Source organism: Ursus arctos, unplaced genomic scaffold (genome assembly GCF_023065955.2).
Source record: "Ursus arctos isolate Adak ecotype North America unplaced genomic scaffold, UrsArc2.0 scaffold_17, whole genome shotgun sequence".
NCBI classification, from domain to species: Eukaryota; Metazoa; Chordata; class Mammalia; order Carnivora; family Ursidae; genus Ursus; species Ursus arctos.
Window position 1 is genome coordinate 36,468,862 of NW_026622841.1, and position 20,042 is coordinate 36,488,903.

The window sequence follows — 20,042 nt, forward strand, 5'->3', positions numbered from 1 at the left end:
ATATTTGATTTAGCTCATGAAAGAAATGTACAGGAAGTTTAAATGCATAGAAGACCACATAATATTCTATTGAGTAGATTTACCATAGCTTCTTAACTATTTCCTTTTTGAGTGTGCATTACTATTCATGATGTCCTCCCACCATCTCCATTCCTCTGAATCTATCCATTTTTAACATGTAACTCAAAGCAAACAGTTCCACTGGCACAAGGGAGATAAATGACTGTACCCCACACCCTGAAATAGTGCTGTGTGGTCATCTCAACAATGAGGAAAAGCTGGGTCACCCTTTTTTTTCTCCACACATTGTTTCAGAGAACTTATGAGGCACATCTGAGGTATATCCAAAAGAGTTCTGGATAATAAACGAGGAGATCTGGGTTTCAGACTGCCAATTAGACTGGATTGGTTTTGGTCTTTGACAATTACTTCTTCACTCCAGCCTCAGTCTCCTAGATGTCAAAGACTTCCATGAGGGTAATACCAGCCTGTAGGAATGATGGTTAGTCGACTCATCCCTGTTCTCATAAAGACAGCCTCACAGATGCGATCTTCCTTAGCCTATAGAAGTCTCCTCACATATTTGACTAACAGCCTTGGTTGCTAGAATAGGACAAACTGATGCCATAAACACATTGTAATCAAGCATGACCTTATTGCTTAACTATTCTGTCAAGAGCCCTCTGAAGCAAAACTCTAAGAAAGTTAAAATTCGCTGAAAATAAAACTCAATAAAATAAAATGTGACCTGGCTGATAACAATGAATATAGACTCTGTGCAAAACTGGAGTGGGGATATAAGTTTGTCGCCAAGCTTTGTGGAGAAAATGGGTTTCAGATGCCCCTAAGAAATGTTACTGTTTTTATTTATTCATTATTCTCAACAGTCTTGTTAGTCATTCCTGCTGGTTTAAAATTTTACTTCCTATTTTCAAAATGGAGTATCTCATTATTAAAAACATACAAGACAGGGCAAAGTAGTGTTAACTCAACAAATACTATTGTCTGCTCAATGATGAGAAACAGTTCCAGCATTAGGCAGTGTCACTGACCTCAGAGATCACAAGTGGGGAAAGCATGAATTACACCCTAATGACAGAGATGAATGTTATTATGAAAGAGGAAGTAAATTGAGCTTTGCTAAGGTACAATTAGAAACAAATTTTCAAGACAACTATATCAAGCACTGAAAATTAGATCATTAATACAACTGAGCATTCACTTCAGCTCTAAAAATCTAGGCCGCCACAAAATTTTAAAAAAGGAAATGGAGAGCTTATATAGTTTTCCTTGTACAATAAAGAAAGCTTCCAAGTTTATCTTGAGAGAAACTTTCCTGGCACGAATTCTTATGAGCGCTTGTGGTATAGCTCCTTATTCTGCCGCTATTGAGCAATATTTAGGAGAACATTACTGCAGTTGTTCAAAGTCATTCTTTCTTTATTTTCCCTAAGTGCCATGTAGTATGGTAAACCTTAACAGTGGTCAAGGACACAAAATTAAACAGTAAGTAATGATGTTACATGTGTACGGCGGGAGAAGGAAAGAATGAAGACCATGAGCTTGATGTATGTGATCCAATTTACTACAGCACTTAGAGATGTCTTGGCATATACTCTTAGCCCAGTCAGTTCAAGGTTAAATCTTTTGGCAGCTGCTGAAAGTGCCAATATTCTGTGCAGTTGATTGAAGAAGGATCTATATATTTAAACAGCAGGTGAAAAGGCAACAGAGTTGATATTCTATTGGAAAATTTAAGAAGCCTGACTTACATTCTCACACAGAGATGGGTCACTCTAATACACAAAGAGATGGATAAACTCTTTCTCAAAAAAGATGAAAGAAGTTCTGCATCTGACCTTGTGGTTTTAGAAGTCCCATAAAGCATGAAAGAAACAATTTGGGCCTAGAAATTTTTATAAGTAGTTCTCACCATTACACTACCTGAATCCACAAAAGAATACAAGAAATACTTTTGTCAAATATCTGAATATTTGAGTAGAAAGACATACTGATGGGCCCTCCCCGGTATAAATGCTTCACCTGACCTAGTAGGGTTACTTAGTATTGTTCATTTGAATATTAGAGGATGTGTATTTTATTTTTAGCATTGCTAATGTAAAGTCTTTCTTCCTGGTAGCAATTTGTAAAGGCTATGAAGGCCATGCCTGATGGTGAGAGAAAAAAGATCATACCGCCATCATAGCTCAGGCTGCCTATATTTCTGTAGGGTTGGGCATATTAGCATGTCTCCAATTCACCTAAATACCAATTCTGTTATTTAGATCTATCAAATGAGGAGGAAATGGCACAACTCTTTTTATAAGATTTAAAACTGTAATTGAGTCTGTGAAAAGAGCACACTTGGGTAGCTTCATCACAGACTGGAGATGCCTTCTGGGTTCCCCCTACTTGGCTCATAGTCACTTATGATTCAAATCATAGGGTTTTAGAGTCATAGACACTTTCAGATTTATACTGCTATAGTCCTCCATCTTGCGTTCCACTAGCTATTAAACAGAGCCACCTGAAAAGAATCTTTCTCACTAAGTATCAAAATGGTACCTCTTTTGCCTTTCTCCTAGTGGATCTGTGCAGTTCTGTATCTTCTGACTTATTGGTGCTGGATAAGGTGGATTATGTGAGTTGGTGAAGAAATGTCCAGCAAGACTCCAAAATTTGAGTGCTTCTAGAAGATTGCCACAAGATGCCATGACGCCATGAGAAGAGAGAGGAGGGACCCTTTAGGACAAACATCTCTGTGCTAAGAGTGCTGCTTACAGTGAGAAACATTTCTCCTGTCTCTTTTAGTAGGCATTCACAATATTTCAGAAGAGCTGACACTATGAGAAGATGATGATGTGTGGTTTCTTTTTTTATACAAGCTTTGCTTAGAATGTCCATTTTGGAACTAGGTTAGAGAATATTTAGCTTATAATGAATTAAGCTAAAAACAACATGGAAAACCCCTCCTCCCCAGTGTTGAAAATAATATTCCATCTAAGTAGGCATTATGTTTTATGAGAAGACTATCGCAATATTCTCTCTCTTCTCTGCCTCCATTCTTGCCTTATTTAAAATCATCATCCAGGGTGATCAATTTCTTGTAACCCTTAATACCTTCAGCTGTGCTTCTCAAACAAAAGTGATTTGTAGTCAAAGGAAGCTCTAAAGCGTATCAGCAATGTGTTGGGAGAATGAGAAACTATTGAATAGGCATGGGTATTTTTCTGGAAATTTGGAGAAAATGTCTTTGATGTCAAATGAAAGAGAGGTTTCTTATGCAGCAAAATGCAAATACATGAGAATTCAAAGAACTTGATATACATGGCAGACCATTTTGAATTCTGTCTCTATATCCTCCTGTGAGTATGCATTTATTCTATTCATTCATTCTATTTTATTTTATTTTATTATTAAAATTTATTTGCTTTGTTTTCTTTGGGGAAGGGGTTTGGATTTCAGAAGCACTAAATGCTCTAACGAATGGAGGAAAAAACTCTTGGAATGACATAAAAGGCTTTCCCCATCTGGGTACCCACTGACCTCTCCAAACTCACTCATTTCACTCTACCCTCAAACTCTAGAACACCAGTTGAGTGCCCCTCTATGCACCTGATTCTTGTCTTTGCTCATGCTAGTTTTTCCATCTTGAAGGCCTTCCCATCTTTCTTCATTTAGGTAACTCCCCCTCACCTGTTAAGATCCAATATAGCTGTCACCTCCCTCAGGACCTCTCTGAGCACCTGAACATTCTATCATTTCCTACACTATGAAAAAATTGTCACCGTATGTACCTGTCTTCCTAGGGCACTCCTCAAAGACAGGGACTAGGCAAGGTATAGGTCATTTAAAACATCAAACACAGGGTCTAACTCTGAGATTTAGGAATGTCTTACTTTAATATGCAGGTTGTGGAATATGTAATTTTGACATGAGACTTGATTATGACATGATTATAAAAAAAGCACATGGCTCATTTCTTTTTTATTTGTTGTGATTTCTGTTGTAAAATAGTGAAAGAACACAGTAAACTAAATCTGATTTTTCTTTCATTTTGTACTTTGAAAATATATACCAAATTATGGGCTGGGAGACTATATAGGCTTTTTAATGCCAAGATTTAAATTTCTTCTACTGAAGTTTGAGTCATATCAAACAGATTTCTAAAGAATTTAAGTAAAAAAATCTGAGAGCCCTCCAGTGGTCAAATAATATATGCAAATACAATCATTTACTCAATATCCCTCCCTCCAAAAAATTTAAAACGGTTCAAACAGTCTCTCTGCTATAAAAATGCGTGCTCTGATTATTTTCTGATATCGCTATTTCATTAAATTGCTTTTTAGCAGTTTAGGAAAATAGATGTTTATCCAAACCATGTAAATAAACCACAGAAAATAGCAATGCAATCCACTCATTTATCAATGAGAGGTTTTGAGTAGTTGCTAGAATGTAACCATGTAATGGCAATCCTGAATCTTGTCCAGATACGAGTAATTTAATTCCTTCCATGACAGCCATTGAAAGAAATGTGGCCATACATTAAAACCACTCAAGATAAAGAAAGGATCCAGTCAACCCTAGCCGTGTCTGCTACTTCTGTGCTCCCCTTAAGCACAGAATTGTATTTTAATGTGCGTATTCCCAGACTCGGAAAAGCATAGTGTGTGTGTGGATGTATGTGTGTTTCTAAACTGTAATTTTGATGGTTTACCTAAGAAATGTGTTGGCTCTCTTTTAGCAAATGCATATCTAACTAAGCCAGGCAGCAGCACTTTCCTTTGCTTCATCTCTTGTCATCAGATTACCAGGAATGGTTTGGCAGAAAGCCTAGAGTAACGTCTCTGCCTTGAAATTACTAAGTTCTAACATTTACCCAAATGCTGCAACACTGAATGGCGAGGGTATTTTGTTTTGTTTTGTTTTAATTAAATACCTATATTACCTTATTAGAAAGTAAAGCTTGCTTTAAAAAACTCCCACACACATTTAGATTTATACATATGGTGTTCAACGAAGGATTAAGATTCTTTTTGCAAATATAGAACAATATACTTAATTATTATATTCCAAAATCTTTATAGACCACCTCAATAGACTGGTGCTTATTTATTTCAAGAAGTTAGCAACTCTGATCAGAGGAGAAATGCTAAGAAACAATATTATATCCTTTCATTTCTTACTCAGAATTTTTTTTTTTTGCTTTTTTTCTAAATGGTTTAGATAGAACAAAAATGTTCATCAGTTTTCCTTCTGTATGGTAATGTCTGAAGACTCACCCTTTCAATGTTCCTAAGTTAAAAAAAAAAAAAGTCAAGTTCAGCTAACATCTGTGAATGACCTTCAAGAAATTCAGCCTACTGCAAGAAATGTTATGGGCAATTCTCAGAAAGCATACTCTCATGGAGTAAGTTATTGCCTAAGACAAAAGTGGGCATTTCTGGAAGCTACTTTGTGTCTTTGAGGCCACTGGGGTACCATTTACGAGACTGAAGCAATAATTTACCCTTGTGCAATGAAAAATGTAATGTAACTTGCACACTAGGATCCTTTGCCTCATTAAGTTAAACACTTCCCTCATGTCATTTTAAAGGAAAGATTATGATACTGTAAATCTAAGTAATTTAGATTTATGTTCTGGCGTCTGGCAAATGGTTACACAGGATATTTTTCAGCATTCCAAATGTTTTAGGTGCTAGGCAGTTTCAGAATGTAGATATAATTGACTTTGTAATTTGGCAAACAATAGAGTGGCTGTGTGGCTATTCAGAGAGTTGCAAAGGAACAGCCCTACAGAGTGGAGAAGGGATCTTCAGACTCCCCTGCAATGGATTTTTAGAGGTGTTGCTGACATCATTATGGTTTCTGAATCTTATTAGAACCCCAGGGGGAAAATATAAACAAAAACAAACCAGGGGAGAAATGTGGGCTAGGAATTGATGCTACCCACACTTTTGATTGAACGATTTCTCTTTGGACGATACAAAAAGTAGGTATATTTCCCAGGTAATTTTCTTTTTTAAAAATAATGTACCAACAAGCAAAAAATTATCTCTTGCTTTTGAAATGTTAGGAAGAGAACTGAAATGCTGATAAAGAAAAAGCAGAATAATATTACAGGAGTGGATGAGGTGACGAAAGGACACATGCTTCCTGTCACACCTGAACACCCTGATACTAATCATTGAACCTCATATTTAGAATTTTCTTTGACTAGAGTTGCTGATAGTGTAAAAGTTCGTGGAGAAACTGGTTCATTTTAAGCAGTCACAGCACTTAACTGAATATAATACACATGCTTTAAAAAATGGACATTTTGTCTGTTTGTCTATTACCCTTCTTCCCTGAAAAATTCCCATAGATGGTAATTTTCATAAAGCATCTTTTGAAACCCAACAATTTACTTTTCTTTTTTAAGCTTTAAAGTTTTTTAACTTAAAGGAGGTGAAAAAAAATCAAGAAACAGATGTTGAAGTTAAAGATTACTTTTCACGAGGGCTTCATAAAGAAAGGATAACTAAGTCTTATAAATTAATGTTTAGTCATATTCTAAAATGGAATACCAGTTTTAGATTTTTGAATGAAATGGGCCAGATAGTACAAATCCCTGTAGAGCTCTGGATTCTGATGAATACAGTCAATATCTTTAATTGTGGCTGCATCACAAATTATATGCCCGACTAAAGTTAAACAAATACTCCTGGATGCCCTATCAGTTTAAAATTTAATTTCTGCTGGTGCTTAAAATCAATGCCATTTATCAGGAGAATATAAAGTACCCAATAGTAAAGATATTTTAAACTCCTTTAAAATTCTCAGCTTTATGTTCTCAAAATATTACACGAGCTGCCACATTATCACTCTTAATTATTAGTAAGGGGTTCATTAATAATGAACAAGGGGTGATTTAAACAAGAATTTACCAAGTGTGTTAAAATGTGTATTAAAAAGAATGTTAAAATATTAGATATATATATAAATATTGATATATGTTGAAGCATATTGTGTTTATAGATAATCAAATTACGTGTGTTGTGCTTCTGTGTGTATACAAGTTACCTTGAGAAATGTGGGTTGAAAAAAATCAGACTTTAAGAACCCCTAATGCTGAGGATCACCTAAATCTCCAAGAGAGAGAGATGGTATAGAGCATTTTCCAAATTCACTTGACCCAGAATACTCATCTATTTTTTTTTTCTTTTTGCATAGCGCATTTCCTAGAATTGCTGCTTCCAAGAACATAAATTGGATTTGCTGATTTAAATTAAAATTCAAAGTCCTTAAAACATTGGTTTAATAATTTTCCGATTTTCAAGCATCTCATCAATCTTTGAATTCTTCAGTTTTGCCTTGTTAGCACTTAAAACTAAACGCAAAACAAAAAATAGGTATCAAAGTGGTGTAAATCCTACTCAAAACAATGCATTTCTAATATGTAATACAGATCACCATTCTTTTGGGGCCATTTTCCCTAACCCTAGTCTTTTTATTTTGCCTCTTGGAAATACCGGGGGCTGGGGCTGTAATGGATTATACTCTACTGCTTTTTTCTCCATTTAAAAAATTAATTAATTAATTAATTAATTTATTTATTTTTGCTACACATGATCAGTTCTTAGAGATGGGAAAGTGTAGAAGTAATGTTACACTTTTGCTCTCTACAATCCATAGGAATTGTCCTATCAGAGGCTCTTTTCTCTTCATGGGCCGTTCACGGGCAGGACTCCCTGAGAGATAAGTGTAAAGACAGGTAAATGTTAGGATTCCCAAGAATCAGAAAAGCAGTGACAGGAAAGGTCACAGGCACTCAGGAAACAGCAAAGATTTAGGGAGCCAAAGGGCTTCGTGGGGATAAGCATGAAAGGACAAGAAAAGAGAAAAATGATACCATCGGATTGCAGGTAATTGCCTACAAATTGCCAAGGAACCTGTTCACAGGTACACGGTAGTCCCCCATCATCAGCGGGAATACCGTCTAAGATCCTTACTGGATGGCTGAAACCACAGACAGTACCGAACCCTCGATCTACTATGTTTTTTTCCTATATATACACACCTATGATAAAGTTTAATTTATAAAGTAGGCACGGTAAGAGATTAACAACAATAACTACTAATAAAATAGAACAGGGACATCTGGTGTCGCAGTCAGTTAAGCATCTGACTCTTGGTTTTGGCTCCGGTCCTGATTTCAGGATCCTGGGATTGAGCCCTGTGCTGGGCTCCGTGCTCAGCTGGGGAGTCTGCTTGAGATTCTCTCCCTCTCCCTCTGCCCCTCCCACTCATTCTCTTTCTCTCCATCTCTCAAATAAAATAAATCTTTAAAAAATAATAAAATAGAACAACAATGTACTGTAATAAGTTATGTGAATTTGGTCTCTCTCTCTCAAAATATCTCTTATTGTACTGTACTCCTGCTTTTTCTTGTGATGATTTGAGACAATAATATGCCTACATGAGGAAATGAAGTGAGGTGAGTGACGCAGGTTTGAGACACAGGGACAGGCTATGACTGACTGACATTCTGACCACTGGTCGGAAGGAGGATCGCCTGCTTCCCGATCCCAGCTGACCATGGGGGTAATGGAAATCAAGGAAAGCTAAACCACAGATAAGGAGAGAATACTGCCTAAGACTTGAGTCTAGATCTTTGTTCTTCTGGGGGTTTGGGATCACCTATCATTCATTAGTATGGAATTTATTAGAGGTCTTCATAAAAATTCCAGCTCTTTCTCTTTTCAGGCATGTGGTAGGATTGTATTCCTCACCCAACTGAAGTTAGGTGTGACCACATGGCATGCTTTGGCTAAGGAACACAGGTCACTTCCAGTGAAAGCAACAATGTGGAGAAGGGCCAGCAGCCAAACCTCAGTAGATAATTTGCATGAGTGGGAAGGAAACCTAGGATTTTATAAGCCACTGAGATTTAGGGGCTGTTTGTAACCTCAGGAAACCAAACGTAGTATATCTGGAGCACTTCCTATGTCTGCATCTGAGTTTTATCATATATAAAAGAAAATAACATATGTCTCTTACCTACTAAATAGTATAAAGCATTGGATGCGGTTTAGAAGAGAATCGTTACACTTATCTGAAGTGTTAAAAACAACATCTTTTGATGAGCAAATATGTTGCTACAAATGTGTAACAATGAACAATCTAGGACTAGGAAGTTCATATGCATTAGAAGATAGATTTCATTCAAAATTAATCTACATCTCTTAATACAATTAGTAAAGGCATCTGTGTTCTTGACTATGATTAACTCAGTGAATTCATCCTTTCAGCACTCATAAATCTATGTGCTACTACATTACATAGGAATGAGGTACAAAAAGTAAAGTGAGACTAAAAAAGAAAAATAGTAAAAATAACTATTGCCCTCTTTAGAATACACAAAGCTTTACAAAGCTTTCGTGACTCAGGCTGTCCCTGAGTCATCTTCACAACATATTTATCTTGCAAGAATGTAAAGTCCAACTTTATTTATGCAAATAAATGTACTTATATTTTATATTAAGATACAACACAGTCTCCTATGTGATAAAAAGACACGTTCCACTTCACTTTTTTTTTTTAAAAATTTTGTTTAGGTCTGTTAAAATGATTCTATAAAGAACATCTGCTAAATACAGTTTTAAAAAATTAAAATAACCTGAAGACTCCTAAAACTTAGTGTTCTGGGAAGAAAATATTAATTGTTGAAGAAAGGCAAAGTGACTTTTTAACAAGTATGGAGATTAGCACAAATAAATTAAGAATATAAATTAGAGAATAATTCAAAGGAATTTCTTAATTATATCCGTTGTTTTAACATGACATACTCCAGGGTCAGTGTCCAGTGAAGGGGACTACATAAATAATTTCTTAATCCAGCACAGTTAAGTCACAAGTTAGGAGCTTGATAGAGATTAATTGAATTAATAAAACAAATTAGCTCAGCTATATGAAAGCTGTGACTCAAAATCAACCAATTTTCAAGAGCTAGTCTTAATTTGTTTTTTACTGATGAGGCAAAAAAGAAAAGGTCTATAACATTATATTTTCATATTTTGTTATAGAGAAATCTAGATTTTAATCTAGATATTGACTTTGAACACTTGATTAGAGTCAAAGATTTTTATTTAAAATAATATTTATTAATTTATTAATATTTAAAATATCTTTGACCCCATCCATATTAGGGGGCTTTTTCCCTTGTGGAGGTAGGAAAGCCCTGTATAAGAAAAAATATCAACCAAGTTTCTTATTTTTCTAAATCTGGGGTGTTGGCATGTCAAAGGCATATAGTAAATGTGTGACAAATTTACAAATGATCTGAGGAATATGAAATTAGTTAAACATCCTGAGATTAATAAGCTATATTTCCTCTCTCTCTGGTTCCCACAACCTATATTCGATTTTTAATAATTAAATGCAGTGTTGTTACTGTTGTTTAAATTCAGCATAGCAAAATGAGATTAACATTTAAGTCCTTAAAGTTTTCAAATGATAATTTTCAGCTACCTTTAAGATTTAGGGTCAGTCAGAGAAAGACAATTATCATATGATCTCATATGATAATGATATGTGGAATTTGAGAAACAAGGCAGAGGCTCATAGGAGAAGAGAGGGAAAAAAATGAAACAAGAAGAAACCAGAGAGTGAGACAAATCACAAGAGACTTAATCTCAGGAAACAAACTGAGGGTTGCTGGAGCAGCGGTGGGTGGGAGGGATGGGGTGGCTGGGTGATGGACATTAGGGAGGGTATGTGTTGTAGTGAGTGCTGTGTATTGTGTAAGACTGATGAATCACAGACCTATACCCCTGAAACAAATAATACATTATATGTTAATTTAAAAAAAAGAGAGAGAGAGGAAAAAAAAAAAAGATTTAGGGTCACAATGTCATATCACATAAGCAATCAGCTGCTTTCCTTCTAGTACCACACTGTGATCTGAAAAACAATCCAGTGTTTTCCAATGGTTCAGATTCAGGCTGTGTGCAGTGAGATTATTTTGATCGAGTTGTGTCAGGTTGACTTTTTCCATTGGTGTTACCCAGTAGTGTGGGCTAGATTTGTTGAAACATGTCAGTTTTCCAACTCTGTGCCTTTCCTTTTTATTGTGAATCTCTCTGACAATGCACAGGTGATTTATACTTAAACTTCTATGATCTCTGTCATCATCACAATATTAGAGAGTCTCATTTGGCAAAAATGGAAATAGATGGCCTCCTCCCCGCAAAACAGCAATAACCAAACAGACACATGCACTTTTAAACTGACTCTACTTGACATAGAAGAGCACTAATGATCATGGTTCCAGAAAAATAGTCTAAGGTCATAAGAATAATGATGTTTAGAATGAAAAAGAATAAAGTGAATAAGGAATTGTTGAGAAAAAACTTCCTAATAATAATTGTCTGTTCATTTCCTTAAACTTAAATTGAATGGTTTCTATGTGTCAGTTACTGAGAATACTAAAATGGGCAAGACACAGTCCCTGCCATTAGAGGTTCCCAGAATAGCGGGTGAGCTATATAAGTAAAGAAAATACAGGGAAGGTGACTTACGGGGTCAACCTTGAAGAAGTAGGATTTATGCACAAATGAGATGAACAATGGGTATTTGGGGTGGAGGTGGGGCAGGCAGGTAGACTAGCACAGAGATACAATAGTGTATGGAATATTCTGAAGGCAGGAATTATGTGTGATTAAAGTGTTGGTGATAACCAGTGAAGTAGTGGAGATGGTGTTAGACAAACAGGTTGAGGCTTTGTGATAAGGCCTTTAAGACATACTAAGGAATTTATTTTGAAGGGAATGGTGAGCTACTAGGGATTTTTAAGTAAGGGGGCAATCCTTCCATGTCTATGATTTTGAGAAGATTGGTGTGTTGGTCCCAGGGTGGGAGATGTGTTGGGCGGTAGACCGTAGAGGTAGGAGAACAACTGGAAGACCATAGTAAAATACCCAAGTGAGATGATGAAGAACTGAAATAGAGCAGTTGTAAGGAGACTGGAAAGGAAGGAATGTATTTAAGATAATTTTTAAAATGTGGAGATACTTGGATAAAGGCCAAGAGAAAGTGAGAGGAGTCAAGGTCAACAGCTGACAGTGATGGTGGTGGGGTGGATTAGAGAGGCTGAAGAGATGACTAAGGAAAGGGGCCAGCTAGGGACAAATAAAAGGACTGGTAAGTATTGTTGACAGCTCAAATAAGGTTGGGAAACATGAATCCCCCATGCATTTGCAAGTTTCTCCAAAAGGCCACAACTAAAACTAAAAATCAGAAAAACTACCCCAAATCACCGATGATGTTAGCAGACACCTGCTCTAGCATGAGTATATTTAAATTTAAAAAAAATGACCATACAAGTAGTAGAGTGAATTTCCTTTTCTGGTAGAAGTAATGAGACAATTTGGACTGACACTCCCACTAACAAAAGATATTTAAAATATAAAAACAGCAAAGAGCTAATAAGATGGCGAGGTTTTCACACACAGAAATTTGGAAGACCAGAACTCAAGAGAGGCGGCTTATATTTGAAAGCTTTGGCCCTTGGGCATGACTATGTGTGAAGCCAGCTGCACTCTGGGGAGCCTTACGGGTTTTGTGGGAATGTCAAAGCCCGGTCCTCACATGAGGGCATTAATAAACTAACACAAATTTAACTTGGGATCTCAAAAGGCCACATCTTCCTTCAGGATAGGAGTGAACCCCAAACAAATGATTCCTCACACAGATTTCCAGCCTTGCTTCTTACATGGATGGGGCTCATTCAGGTAACTTGGGTGTTGCACTTTGAGAAAGAAAATTCTGGTCTGATATTGCCCCAGGTGCCTGGAAGAAGCAAACCAAAGTCTCCTCTGGAGGAAAACATAGTCCCCACTAGGTCTCAATTTATTCTTACAAGTGATTTTTAAAATACATTTCCAACACATAGTCAAAGATATCTAAGCAACCAAGAAAATAAGACACCATGAGTAAGAACTGGCAGGAACAATAATAATAGAAACAAATCCAGCCACGCTTGAGATATTAGAATTAGCAGACATATATTATAAAACTACACGTACTATATTCAGTGAAATAAAGCCCAAGCTTGACAAATTTCAGCAGGCGACTAAAAACTATGAGTGACATGATAGCAATGGATACATATTCATCCTCCTTGTCAACACTATTTGGCCTCATGGTTTAAAATTTTCACATTTTAGAATTTAAAATTTTGTGCTCTTTTTTGGGGGTTTCCTTTTGACACACTGAAAACAAAAACAAAACCCCATACTGAAAAGCCTGATACAATTTGATTTATATATATAATTCAATCAGAAATACACTAGTTGAGTATAAGTCACCTGGAAGTGTGTATGTGTGAGTTCATGTGTATATAGTGAGCACACACATGCTTGCGCTCAGATTTCTTGGAAACACCTACAATTTCTGCCAGGCTCACTCCTACTATCAACAGGTCAGGACTGAGCTGAGTGAAGCAAGGGGAACAGGAGTCAATGTCACTGGGGAAAATTTACAAAGGTACCATCCGCTTGTGGGGAAATGAAATGGAAATTCACTGCAACTTTCTGGAAGATAGGTCTTGAGTGCAAGAAAAGAAGGGTGCTGAGCAGTGATATTCATCAGGGGTCCAGAAGGAGAAGGAGGACTGGAAAGGAAGAGGGAAAGTGGGCAGAGAAAGGAGGGTGCGGACATCAAAACTGAGCCCTGCTAACTTTACATTTTGATTTGGTCTTGCTAGATCATTCGGCATTGTAAAATCAAGTGACTCTATGAATATAATGCTCATTATTTCATTTTAGAAGCATAACGCAGCGTATTATTTATTCTTATCAAAACTGAAAGATCGTGTAAAGTCATTCATTATTTGTACTTCGTGTAGCCAACTTAGTTCATTAGAATCTGGTCTATTTGACAGAGCAAAATCCAGCCAGTTACATTTAACAACTGTTCAGCCCCACGCTGTAATAAGAACGTCAGCAGATTTATTTTCCCCATATAAAGTAGAATTTCCAATTCACACCATGTCCTCTGTGACTATTATGGACAATATTTATTCAGAAGGAATGCTGTGCAAGTTTGGGAAAGCTGTCTCTAAGAGCAGAGCTGAGAGGTCATTCGACAAAATAAGAAACAAAACCTATACATGGTCAAAACATGAAGAGAACTGAAGTTTGTCATTCTTTCTTGTAAAGAAAAAAGTTTGAAACCCTTAAAACACAGCATGGTAATAGCAAATAAGACAACTCTCCCTCCTCCACTCTCAAGCTTCATATAATCAGAACGCCTCCATTCACTTAGCAAATAGCAGCTTTTTGGAGAAAGAGAACCTGCTTGGAATTAATAAGGCGACACCAAAAAATAACTTCTATTAATAAATTGTTCTCTTCAATGGAAAACTGCCTATTTTTTTCTCATTTGCTTTTTTTTTTTTTAAACAGATTATCTTCTAAAGGCTCCTTATACACTTCATCCCACCTTTAGACCACCTCTTTTCCCCTTTTTAAATTTATTTTCCTTTTTCCTTTTTTAAATTAGGAAGTGTCATTGTGCCATGCAAGGAAATCCCATCTCACAATAAAACAATTGCAACCAGTGGCATCATAAACAGAGTAACATTCAGTAGGTGTCATGACATAGAACCACTGACATTGTGATTCGATAAGGGCAAGGTGTTTAAGGAGTTCAGGGAGGAAAATGTAAGTAAGGGTAATAAAGCAAAACCGAAGTGACAGACATACAAGGTAAATTTCAAAACTAAACTGAAATACTCAATTTCTTTCTGCTGCATAACTTGTAAAATACCAAATATCTCAAGAAAGGTAAGAAAGTTACAGTACTGGAAAATCTTTGTGATCACATTTTCATTTAACCCAAATACAAAGAAAAATTCAACACTAACCTTCCCAGAGAAGCGATGCGCCTTAAAGCCAATCTCTTCACTTACCCTAGCGTGTGTACACCAGGAGCTCCTAAATCCTTTTCATTCCAGGACATCCAGACCATACACGAATTCTTAGCACAGTCACTTGAAAAACCAACTTTGGCCAAATTGTTAATGACTACAGAGATCATAACAGAACCCTCTGAAATTCTAGGGAGCGATAGGAGTTTAAAATCCAGCTTCTAGATCCTGGTGTATACTGTGTCTATCTTTAACTTGAAAATGATTTGGTTTCACATTCCATTGAAGTCCCACTGGCAGATGCCTTTGGTAAGCTCACCAATGGCAGGCTTTCAAACGCCCTCCCTCCACCCCCCTCCTTCCTCTGACTGAGCTTCCGCTGCTGCTACATCTAATGCCCATTTACTCAGCTGTCTTTTTACCTGTCTCTGCGTGGGTAAAAGGAGATGCTTTCATTGATGGCTATTACGGAAACACTTGGAAAGTTCAGATCAGCCTGAGGACTCACTGTGCTTTCCCTCCTGCCGTCCCCTCCCCCTTCTTACTGCCAGAAACCAACTGACTTCCAAACTTGGCTGTCTGAAAAAGAATGTTCTCTGATTGGCATTCCTGGAAGCAGAAAGCAAGGCAGCTCAAGTTTTGTTCTGTTGCTGTGCATGAAAAACTTCCCCAGGTACACATAATACGAACAAGTAAGTTTCCTGGATTTTTTCCTTAGCTTTGAGGAGAATGGAGTGAATATTTGGGGGCACTACAAATACCTTTGATGTCACATAGCATTTAAATTTTAATATTCACATATAATTTTACCCAAAATGGCTATGCGTGCAGTAAAAAAGCACAATGGCAAATCTTGTGTGAAAAGTTGAATTTCCTTATTAGTCAATGAGTTGGGATCCACTGGGCGAAGAAACAGTCACGCTGCCTGCTCGACAGTATTCTGGAGCACAGTTGTTCAGTCTGTGGCTTTTCTGTGACAGAAAAGCTTGTTCATAAGAATTATGGAGACATGGGTTTCCATAACCCTGTATTTTATATCGCAGACAGCAGAAGAGGGTGCAAAAAAACCCCACTTCTATCTCCCTGTCAAGTCTTCTTTTCCAGGACTGTCTTGCAAACTGGTGAGGACTACACAGACACACACAGACACACACACACACACACACACACACACACACACACACACAAACAAAAAAACTGAGTGAACGGAAATGAGGAAAAGATACGTATCCTTCAATAGGGTTGGATTAAAAACATATAGTCCCTTCAAATCAGTACTAATAAACTTGTGTTTATTATTTACATAGTGGTCATGGGGCCAAAAGATTTGCTCCTGCTGCTGGTGCTGCAAATAATTGGCCTCTCCATGTTGAAATGTAGTGAATGTATTGTATACCATGATATGGACCAGACAACTTCCTGAAAGGCCCGATAAAGGATTTATCATTTCAGCAATCAGACAAACCACAACCCCACGCATTTTGGCTTCCCAAATTTCATCTGGCTGTGCTGCCAACTCTGGGCAACTGTCAGCTGGCTGGGCTCGGGTACTGGTGTGGCCGCAGCTGCTCCTTGCAACTGGTACACACATCTCAAAAATATTCAACGGCAAGAGGGTGACTCCAAAAAGAAAGCTTTCCCTTTGCTTGTTTTACATTTTCTATTCTAGGTGGTCTTGTACCACATCCAGACAAGACCATGTTAGGGAACCACGAGCGAACACCTGATTAACTGCCGTCATGTTACTGATTGCCTTTGGTGATATTCTGATGCCCAACATAGATTGGCCAATATAGAGCTTGCTCACTCCTTAACCTGTTACTGCATGTCCTTTAAAAAAAAATTTAAAGAAGTTGGTAGAGGAGAAAGAAACTTTCCTTATTCTTACTCCCAAGTTGATTGTCTTAGCGACATTTCAAGCTATGTGCAATGCTGATAGATAGGCGTATCCAGATTACTTCATACATAAACAGAAAAGAATGATCACTCACGCAGACAGCACATGTCCCTGTCCCTATGTGTCTTCTTCCCTCTAACAAAACACTCCTACCCAAGGCTAATGGATGGGGTCAGAATACACGTGCACTAGGATGAGAGGACAGGGTCGGCGGCAGGCCATCAGGTTCACACTCAGCCACACTATTCGCGTATGTTGTATCTCTGAGTGAACACTAGCATGTAACTGATGGTCAATAAATGTTTTTTGAAACTGAAAAACTGTTTAGGTAAAAGTATATATTTTTCTTATGAAAAATGGTTATATATTGGGTCACTGTATATCTGTCTTAATGGTTTGGGGAAAAATTATCTCTTTTCAAGCCATTAACCAAAAGATTATATGGAAGTTTTATTAGGTACTGAGTCCCTTTACTGAAGAAAAAAAAATCATTAATTTTGTGTCTGTGTGAGTGATTAGTTCTAAATACCAACATGGAAAATATTGCTAAGATAATTCCTGTTGAGCTTGCTGGTTTCTAAGAAAAGCAGAGAAAAAAGGAAATGTTAGGTCCTTCTAATATTTCATATTAGCTAATGAATTGTAATCATTTTCTTTCTGAATTGTTACTAGCCATTCTTTATAGTGTAACAGTTATCAATCAAATATCTCCTTGGGTTACCAACTTTATCTCCCCTTATGTTTTCTTTTGTTCCAATCATGGAAATTCTAGAACTGTCTGCATTAGTCCAACCTCAAGGTTGAGTGAACACGATGGGAATTTTTTTTGTTCTTTTCTTTTCCCCCCAACCTTCACAAGGTAATTGATAAGATTTATAATTGCTAGAATTCAGTCTTTATCATGAGTAAATGTTATTTTTCTCTTTCATAAGCACGAACACGAGAGTTAGAATTTGATCAGAAAAATAGCTTCCAGGGCTTGCTTCCAAAGAAAACTGGGCATGTAACAGGCAAATCAAATACCCTTGATTTATCATGAACAAGCAGTTAATCTGTGCTCCATTCTCCAGAAATAGACTGCATTAGCACAGTTCTGTGGATGGCAAATGCTGGTAGCAGGCTCCTTACAGGGGTGAGTAAGGTGTTCAAACTCAGATCTTACAGTTGATCTGAGTGTATGAAAAAATACAGTTATTGAAAAGCAAGTGGTCCCTGTTATTTTTTTTCCTTGCTGGCATCCTTAAGAGACTAGCATGGTAATAATTCAAAGGAGGATGGTTTTGCAGATGATTTTTTTACTCTTTTGCATATATTTTAAAATATATATATACTATTTGCTATACATTGAATATTTGTGTCCCTCCCAAAATCCATATATTGAAACATTATTGGCAAAGTGATGGCATTAGGAAGTGGGGCCTTTGGAAGTTGATTAGGTCCTGAGGGTGGCACCCTCATTAATGGGATTAGTGCCCTTCAAGCAAGATGTCCAGAGAACTCTTTTTTCCCATGTGAGAACACAGCAAACAGATGGCTGTCTGTGAACCAGGAAGTAGGCCCTCACCAGGCACTGAATCTGTCAGTATCTTGATATTGGACTTCCAGGTTTCAGACTGTGAGAAATAAATCCCTGTTGTTTATAAGCCACCCAGTCAATGGTATACTGTTTCAGCAGTCTGAACGGACTAAGACACTACACAAAGATGCAGGGGTTTTTTTGGGGGGGGGGAGAGCGGTGATAGTTTTTTTCCTAAGGAAAATTTAATAAGTCCAAACTGTAGTTCTTTGAAAGCAATTAAAATAGACACTGCCCAAGAAAAATTGGAAAACTATACATTAAGAAAACATTAAAAAATGGAGGCTCTAACAACAGATATGGAAGGGATTCAAAACAGCAGCATGCTATGTATAATATTATTAAATGCCAAACAATTTAAAAATTGGATGAAATGGGCACTCATTTTGAATACATATGGTATGAAAATAGCCCTAATTATGGAAAGGGCCATATGTATAAATATACTAATGATAGCATCATAGTTGGTAGAGTAACTGGGAACAATGATACTTTTGATGACAATAGAAAGACATGGGCTAACACTTAGGTTAAAAATCATGACATATAAATGTACATGCACCATGATTTTCTACTATGTTAGAACTTCTACTGTAGGCATTAGAAGGAAAGGTAAAGACTAGCAGGAAATCTATAAAAATGATTTCCGGGTACACACACACACACACTCAAAATATTCAAACTAGAATAACTGCAGCTTTTCCTCATTCTCCTTCTCCTTCTGGCCCTTGAAGAGGCATCTCTATTTCTCTTCTCTGGGTCTGCTGAATGGCAGGTAGATTGTTGGGAAGGGGAGTGGAAGGTGAATGAGGAGGTTTTTCCAATGTGAAAGGAGACACTGATGAAGACAAAGGGGGCTTACGTTAATTTTAAGAAGGGTATGGGGGGAAAACATCCAAGGAAAAGAATGATCTTAAAGGAACCAGTGAGAATAAGGGAAGGGAGCAGGGAATAGCATCTGGTGCCCTACAAGTAGGTGCCAGGCTGTAAGCCGGACTAGGGAGCAGCACTTTGATGAGGTAGACTTGGAGGAGAGCAAAGTTTAGAGGGGAGGTTTAGGATGTCTGGCCCAATGACATCTGGCTGTGCATTTTGTGATTTCTTCTCATGAAACACCTAAGTTAGGTCTTTACTTTTCAAGATCTGGTAGTGTGAAATTTGTGTGTCTTTTGGACACTTTATGACATGGACATGGATATTAAATCTACATATATTTGGTTATATAAACATTTTTGAAAAGCTAATTGTTTTGCTGTGTTATTGTGGTTGCTAAAACTGGTTTTCTTTGGTATGGGTAAGAAATAACCCTCACCCTTGTCTCAATAAACTTTCTTGATCTGTTTCCTCTCCTTGCATTTTGTTTCCTGTATCTCTCTCTGTTCCCAGGATGACTATCTATTATTGTCTCCTGGGACGAGCTCTATATGTAAAGTGACCAACCATCTCAATTTTACTGGAACCGAGGGATTTCCCAGTATGCAGGAATTTCAGTGCTAAAACCAGGAAAATCCCCAGCAAACCAGGATGAGTTGATCATTCTTTTTTTTTTTTTAAAAGATTTTATTTATTTATTCGACAGAGATAGAGACAGCCAGCGAGAGAGGGAACACAAGCAGAGGGAGTGGGAGAGGAAGAAGCAGGCTCCTAGCAGAGGAGGAGCC

At 37.2% G+C, this 20,042-nt stretch overlaps 1 protein-coding gene across 45 annotated transcripts in view; it reads right to left on the reverse strand.

The window, feature by feature from the left end:
* Nucleotides 1-20,042, reverse strand: part of DTNA (dystrobrevin alpha) — a 344,923-nt gene that overhangs the window by 232,056 nt on the left and 92,825 nt on the right. For 14 of the 45 annotated variants that reach the window (XM_044382934.3, XM_044382933.3, XM_044382937.3 and 11 more), the window contains exon 1: nt 14,906-15,273. The exons of 13 other annotated variants lie outside the window; for them this stretch is intronic. The gene's annotated coding sequence lies outside the window, so the exon portion shown is untranslated. Of the gene's footprint in view, nt 1-14,905; nt 15,455-20,042 lie in introns of those variants that run through there. 18 more of the 45 variants (XM_048218545.2, XM_048218548.2, XM_048218543.2 and 15 more) reach the window with 13 other exon arrangements.